Source organism: Choloepus didactylus, chromosome 8 (assembly GCF_015220235.1).
Source record: "Choloepus didactylus isolate mChoDid1 chromosome 8, mChoDid1.pri, whole genome shotgun sequence".
Taxonomy (NCBI): Eukaryota; Metazoa; Chordata; class Mammalia; order Pilosa; family Megalonychidae; genus Choloepus; species Choloepus didactylus.
This window is the reverse complement of record NC_051314.1, coordinates 77,520,933-77,527,936: the sequence shown is the minus strand read 5'-3', so window position 1 is coordinate 77,527,936 and position 7,004 is coordinate 77,520,933. Positions and strand designations below refer to the sequence as shown.

At 36.7% G+C, this 7,004-nt stretch overlaps 2 pseudogenes; one reads left to right on the top strand and one right to left on the bottom strand.

The window, feature by feature from the left end:
* LOC119543426 lies at window positions 1-568 on the top strand (annotated as a pseudogene).
* A 5,033-nt stretch (window positions 569-5,601) lies between these two features.
* LOC119541843 lies at window positions 5,602-6,512 on the bottom strand (annotated as a pseudogene).
* Window positions 6,513-7,004: the final 492 nt, after the last annotated feature.

The window sequence follows — 7,004 nt, the reverse complement described above, 5'->3', positions numbered from 1 at the left end:
ATGGGGAGCTCGGGCTGTGGGAACTACCCAGGAAACGAGGAGGAGAGTTTTCTGTACTTTGCCTACCGCAGCATCCTGTTCACGGAGAGACTCTGCCTCCGAAACCCCTCGGCTGCCTTCTGCAGCATGGCCTGCCTGCAGGATTTTAAGCTCGACTTTGGCAATTCCCAAGGCAAAATAACTCATACTTGACATGGACGAATAACTACCATTTTTCAAAGTCCTGGAGATGAAGTGTGGGGAGTAGTACAGAAAATGAACAAAAGCAATTTATGTTCTCTTGGATGAGCAAGAAGGGATTGTAAGTGGAACATATGATCCAATAGAAGTTAATATTCACACTCAAGAAGGAGAAAAAATAACCTGTCAAAGTTATCAGATGAAAAATTATGTGAGTGTTCCCCCATCACCACAGTATAAAAAGGTCATTTGCATGGGTGCAAAAGAGAATGGTTTACCACTGGAATATCAAAAGAAGTTAAAAGCAATAGAACCAAATGACTATAAAGGAAAGGTCTCAGAAGAAATTGAAGATATTACCATAAAGGGGGAAACAAAATCTCATTAAAATATAGACTATATCTTAGGATATTCTCTCAATATGCTAATATAAAACATTTTTAACATTTGAGAACACAGATCTTGGATGTTTAATATATTTTCAACAGTGCTCTGAAGGGATATCTCACTTGGGTGGTTCCTTGTTTTCAGACTATATACAGAAACTGGGTTAGGAATTAAATGATTAAAAAGGGGGCTGTGAGGCCCTTGGATGCATAACAAATGCACGTAAGTACTCCTTCTCTGAATACTTAAATCTATTTCTTGAGTTGATTTTAAGTATATTCCTGCTCTGTGGCAAAGGATAAATTCACAACCTACTTAATGATGGTGCTACTGAATTGCTCTACTCTGTCCAGCATTTTTTTACCCAGCTTAATAATAGCAAGCAAACTGTAGAGACAATTGATAATGAAACTTGAAATGTGAAAGATGGTATACTGTTCTTAAAGGTATAAATGTATTTGTGTTTTAACTCATTTTCCCCACTAAAGTACTATATATCATTCTGTTGTTGTTAGAGAGATTCAAACCATTGTGCATACTACATCTGGTCTTGACCATTTGCAGTCTGTACTAGAGAAATGTAGCACAGACTCTGGAGCCAGACAGAATGGGATCAGTTGTTACTTCTACCACTTTCCAGCTATGAGACTTGGAATTACTTGACTGTCTGTGCCTCAGTTTCCTCACCTGTAGAGTGAGGATATTCAAAATACTTATGTTTAGGATTGTTGTGAGGAGTAAATGAGTAAATATTTCTCTGAGCATAGAACAGAACCTGGCACATGGATTGGCAATCATTATTGTTCCTATTGAAAAATTAGGTTTGTACAGGGCTATCCTTGGAATAGGATTGTAAAGTAGAAGGTCAAGATCATGAAGGGAAAAATAGTTTTTTGAAGCTAAAGCTTCTTGGCTTATGAAAAATTAGCAACTTTCTTAAATTAATTTACTGAATTAATGGAGGAAAGACAAATCATGAGTAAAGCATTTCTGTTTATCAAAAACAAACAAGCAAACAAAAAAATAGAGATTCATCACATACAAGGGATCTCCAAAATATTAACAACTATCTTATCTTCAGAAACAATGGAGGGCAGAGATAGCAGGAATTGTTTCAAAGTGACAAGAAAACAGATGAAGTATCACCCATGTGTTTTATATCAAGCAAAACTATCTTTCAAAATGAAGGTGAGACTTTGGAAAGTTGGTGGAATAAAAGATAGGCAGTACTTACTCTGCCACCAAAAGCATCTAGAAAACAGGCAGAAACTGTCCAAATCAGCGGTTCTGGGGCTCAGGAGACCAAGGAAGGACCATTGCATTATATATGAAAGAGCTAGATGAAAAACCGGAGAAACTAAAACTGAGAATTGTGATGAGTGAACTTGACCATAGCACTCAGTGCCCATCCTCCACCCTCGAGGCCGCAGCTGTGGATTGGCCTGGTTCTCATCCACTGGTAAGACTTGGCACAGTCCTGGTCCAACTGTTGACAGGTGAAGGTAACCCTCTTGATCCCACAGTTAAAGTCTTTCCACATGGGTGTAAAAGCCAGTGTCTCCATTAATTCCACAAACAGAGAGACTGTGGTGAGCAACTGATCTCCACTGTGGTTCCCAGCACCCATCCCCAACCCCTGAGACCAACAACTTTGGTTTGGCCTGGTTCTCACCAGCTGGAGAGATGCAGACAGTCCTGGTCCAACTACTGGACACTGAAGTTAACCCTCTCAGGCCCTCAGCCTTCAGCCTTTCCATGTGGAAGTTTGGGAGGCTGCAACTGTTATTTCTACAAAAACAAAGACTGTGGTGAAAGGCTAATCTCCCCATGGTTCTTAGCACCCAACCCTACCCATGAGGCCAACAGCTTCAGATATGCCTTGTTCTTGCTGGCTGATGAGACATGGAGCAGTCTGGTACAAATGTTGGCTGGCAATGTTGACATTCTCAGTCCTGCAGCCTGGAACTTTTCCATGCAGGAGACCAGGCCTGTGCAGCCGCACCATTTCCACAGACAAGAAGCTGTGATGAGTGACTGAACACCAGCACAGCCCAGGAACTGATTCCCAACCCCTAAGACCAGCAGCTCCAAGTGTCTCTAGTTTTCACCTGAATGGTTGCAGTGGTCTGAGAGGGACAGGGAGTTCCCACTCTGGAAAAGTGGGGGACATGGAACAGTCCTGACCCAATTGTTGACCAGTGAGAATGACCCTTTGGGTTGCATAGCTTAGAACCAACCTTTCCACACAGGTGTCCAGGAAACTATGGCTCCACTATTTTCACAAACATAAAAGCTGCAGAGAATGACTGAGCTCCACTATGGTTCCCAGGGCCCATCCCTCACCCCTGAAGCTGGCAGCTTCAGGTCAGCCCAGACTCTGCCTGGCTGGCTGCTGAAGTCTGGAAGAGTCAGGGCTGTGGGGATAGGTTGCTGAAGACAGCAATCTGCTAGGAAGACTGGCAAAGTGCAGTCTGAGAAGCTGTTTTCCTCACCATCTAGCTACAGATTTTTGGAAAGGGTTTGCACCCCCTGAATGGGACTGTAGTCCTAGTTTGGCTGTGAAGTACTGATGAGCCAAGTGCCAAAGGAAACCTTTAATATAAACCCAATCAACAACAAAATCTTAAACAAGAGAAGGAAACCAACTTTCAAAATGGTCTTCCCAAGATAATCAGATGCTCAGAAACCAGCAAAAAATTACTAGGCACGTTAAGGAACAAGAAAATATGGCCAAATGAAATGATAAAATTAAAAAATTGGAGGAGATACAAAATTTGGAACAACTAATCAAAGATGTTGAAACAAATCTCCTAAATAATTTCAAAGAGATGAGAAAGAGATAAAGGATATTAAGAAGACACTTTGAGATCATAAAGAAGAATTTGAAAGAATATATGGAAAAATAGCAGATCTTACAGAAATGAAAGATACTATATAGATGAAATTAAAAATATACTGGAAACACACAACAGCAGATTTGAAGATGCAGAAAGTTTCTGGAGCAATCAACAAATTGTGGGGAGGGCAGTTGCCATTATTTTGCTGTCTCTAATAGAATGATACTGCCATTTAACTTTGAGTAAGATTTTAAGTTTTGTTTAGTAGACATTTTCTTTAGAGCTTTGGCATAGTTACTTTCACATCAATGAGAAAAAAGAGTCTTTCCATTTTTCTTCGACATTCATTTCGGATAATAACATATTTTGAGATCCTTGTGATTCGCTTTCTTGTCATAACTACTTAAAGGATAATATGATGAATTATATCACAAAGTACCCTCATAATCTGTATCTTTGTGTTCCTCATCTTGTACTAGGTGTTTTTTTATTGTGTTAATTCATTGTAGAAGGATTGTACAGAGGATCCATGCATATATGTTGTGGATAGTTTATGTATCAATAACTATAATGTTTTCCATTAATTTATGGTCTGCAAATATTTACATGAATATATACTACAAATGAATTTGTATAAATGTAAAGCTTTCAATAGGATGTTTATAAAATCAGTTATATTTTGGAGGCATCACTTTTTGAACTTTTTATTTTCATTGACTTCCATACTTAAAATACACATTAAAATTTTTTGCTGTTTCAGGAACTTTTGCTACTTCATATTTTTTCCTATGTATTTTCATATATGCTATTGTATAATTGCACCTAGTATCATTAGTACTTTAGTGTAACATAATTTATTGTTTTATCATAATTAGGAATATTTTAATCTTATGATACTTATGTTTTAGTCTTACAATTTTTGCAGTATTAGAACTGGAGAACATAATTAAGAATTAGCTATGGTATAAACCTTAGTGTTTATTTTTAGTTAATTTCCATATATATTTTCTTTCATTTTCAAACAATATTTAATTTTCAATGTTCTGAATTTCACATATAATTTCAATATTTTCATTCTTACTAATATTAGCATGAGCTGTTTTAGTGATTATTTGCATTCAGAAAAGGTGTGTAATTTGTTTTTGGACACCTGTTATTTATTTGAGAGCTTTTAAAGTCACGTTCTTTGATTCTTATATTCATGTTAACAGATATGAATAAACACTGCACTAATTATATGTGACTTTGAATTTTATCACCTCACACCTCCTCTCTAATATAATGAAATTTTAATATACGTCATTTCTTCCTACTAACCCTGTTTATAGCAACTTCCTTGGAGTAGATCACCCTCCCCAACACCAACATCTCTCCAACTTCCTTTTTATCAGGAGGTGCATAATCTTAAGGGATATATATATATAAATATTTCTGATAGAGCAGAGTTGATGGAACAATAATCTAGACAGCTTAAAATATCCTAGCTTCACAGCAGAAGATCATTGCTTCTCCGCTATTTTTCCCAATATATGATTGAATAGAATAGGAAATACGAGTAAGGTGGAAACAGGACAATTTCCAAAAAATAAAAATCATGAAGAACTGTTTTTTAGGTCTCAAAATCAGGGCCAATTCCATTCTTTAACTGTGGGTTGCTGTGCATTGTGCTTTAGATTAATATATTTTCAGGTAGGATTTGAGTAATCTGTCTAAAGCTTACTGCCTATTCTCTTAAAGCAAAGAGGAAGGCCTTTTCTTTTCTTCTTTCTTTCTTTCCTTCTTTCTTTCTTTTTCTTTTTATACATTCACACCTCACAATTTTCCTATGCTTGGAATGTGCAAAATAGATGGACATACAGACCTGGTAAAATTAGAAAACAGAAAAAAAGATTAAAGAAGTAAATAAGTTTGAATGTAGAAAGCATTCAATAAAAAAGAATTTCAAAATAACCAAAATCTTTGCACAGCTTTTAATATGAAGCCTGCTGTCTCCCTTTTCCTAACTGTATTTCCTTTTTCTCATAGCTCTTACTAAGAATTATATAATTTATCTATTAATCATGCTTGCTCTTTAAAGTAAACTCTACCATGGCAGGAACCTTTATGTGCTTTATTCCCTTGGGTATATCTAGCACCTAGAACAATGCTTTGGGCTTATTTTGTGGTACATTTGTAGTTGTGGGTACATATTTAATAGTTAGTGTTTCTTTGATAATAATGCCTTTTGATTGAGTCCTTAAGGGCTTGTTTCACCTGCTGGTTCCTTAAGGTGTAAATGAAGGGGTTCAGCATGGGAGCAACAGAGGTATTAAGTACTGCTACACCTTTGCTCAAAGCCACCCCTTCTTTTGCTGAAGTTTTGATGTACATGAAAATGCAGCTCCCATACGAAATGGAAACCACAGTCATATGGGAGGAACAAGTGGAAAAGGCCTTTTTCCTTTGCTGGGCAGAAGGAATCTTCACAGTTGTTCTAAAGATGACTGCATAGGACATAATCACCAAGGTCAAAGTTACCACGAGTGTGAATACCATTAAGAAAAATTCCATGAGTCTAGGAACATTGCGTCTGTGCAGGAGATCAGCAGCAAAGGAGAAGAGTCACAGGTGAACTGGTCAATAATGTTGGGGTCGCAGAAATCCAGTTGGAGACCCATGATCACAGAGGGAAAGATAATGAGGAATCCAGCCAACCAGGAGCTGATAACAAGCCTGTGGCAGACTTTGTTGCTCATTATACTTGTGTAATGCAGAGGTTTGCAGATAGCCACATAGCGATCTTATGACATAACAGCCAGAAGAAAAAACTCTGGTGCTCCCAGAAGGATTAAAAAAATAGGAAATGACTGTGTCTCCTGTAGCAATCCTGATGAGTAATTTAGGAATACAGGCTGTTGCATATGAAATTTCTAACACAGAGAAATTTCTGAGGAAGAAATACATGGGTGTCTTCAAATAAACATTTATCAGTGTTAACATGATGACGGTCATGTTTCCACTTACACTCAATAAGTATGTGTACAACATAAAGAAGAATATCACAATTTGAAACTCTGGGTCATCTGTAAGTCCCAGAAGAATGAACTCTGTAATTGTTTTATTTGGCATGCTAAGCTCTGAATTCTGGTAGATCTTTAGGTAAAATAAGAGTAAATGTCACTTTACTATATGATTTCAAATACCTTTGAAGTGCTCTTATTCTGCACAAAGAATAAGAAAAAATACATTTAACCACAAATGGCAAAATAGCTATCCCTCACAATTACAAACACTTTTCACGATGTTTGGTAATGAAAAGAATAATCACTTTTATTACTTTAAAAATATAAAGTTTTAATATCAGCTTTGTTAATCCCCTAGTATATATTTTGATTACCTCACTAATAGAATGCTCCTTTTTACAGTTATTGAAGTGGGTAATAATGATAAATATTTAGCCAGGCAAGTTATTGAAAAACATAGTATTTTGTTAATCTTGATGGCTAGATGGAAATTTTGTCATTGGAAAACTTATTTTGAGTAACAAGGCAATTTTTTTCCTTAATGACACTAGGTTTCTATTCATTATGAAAAAAATGCACTACATATGGCAAATTAATT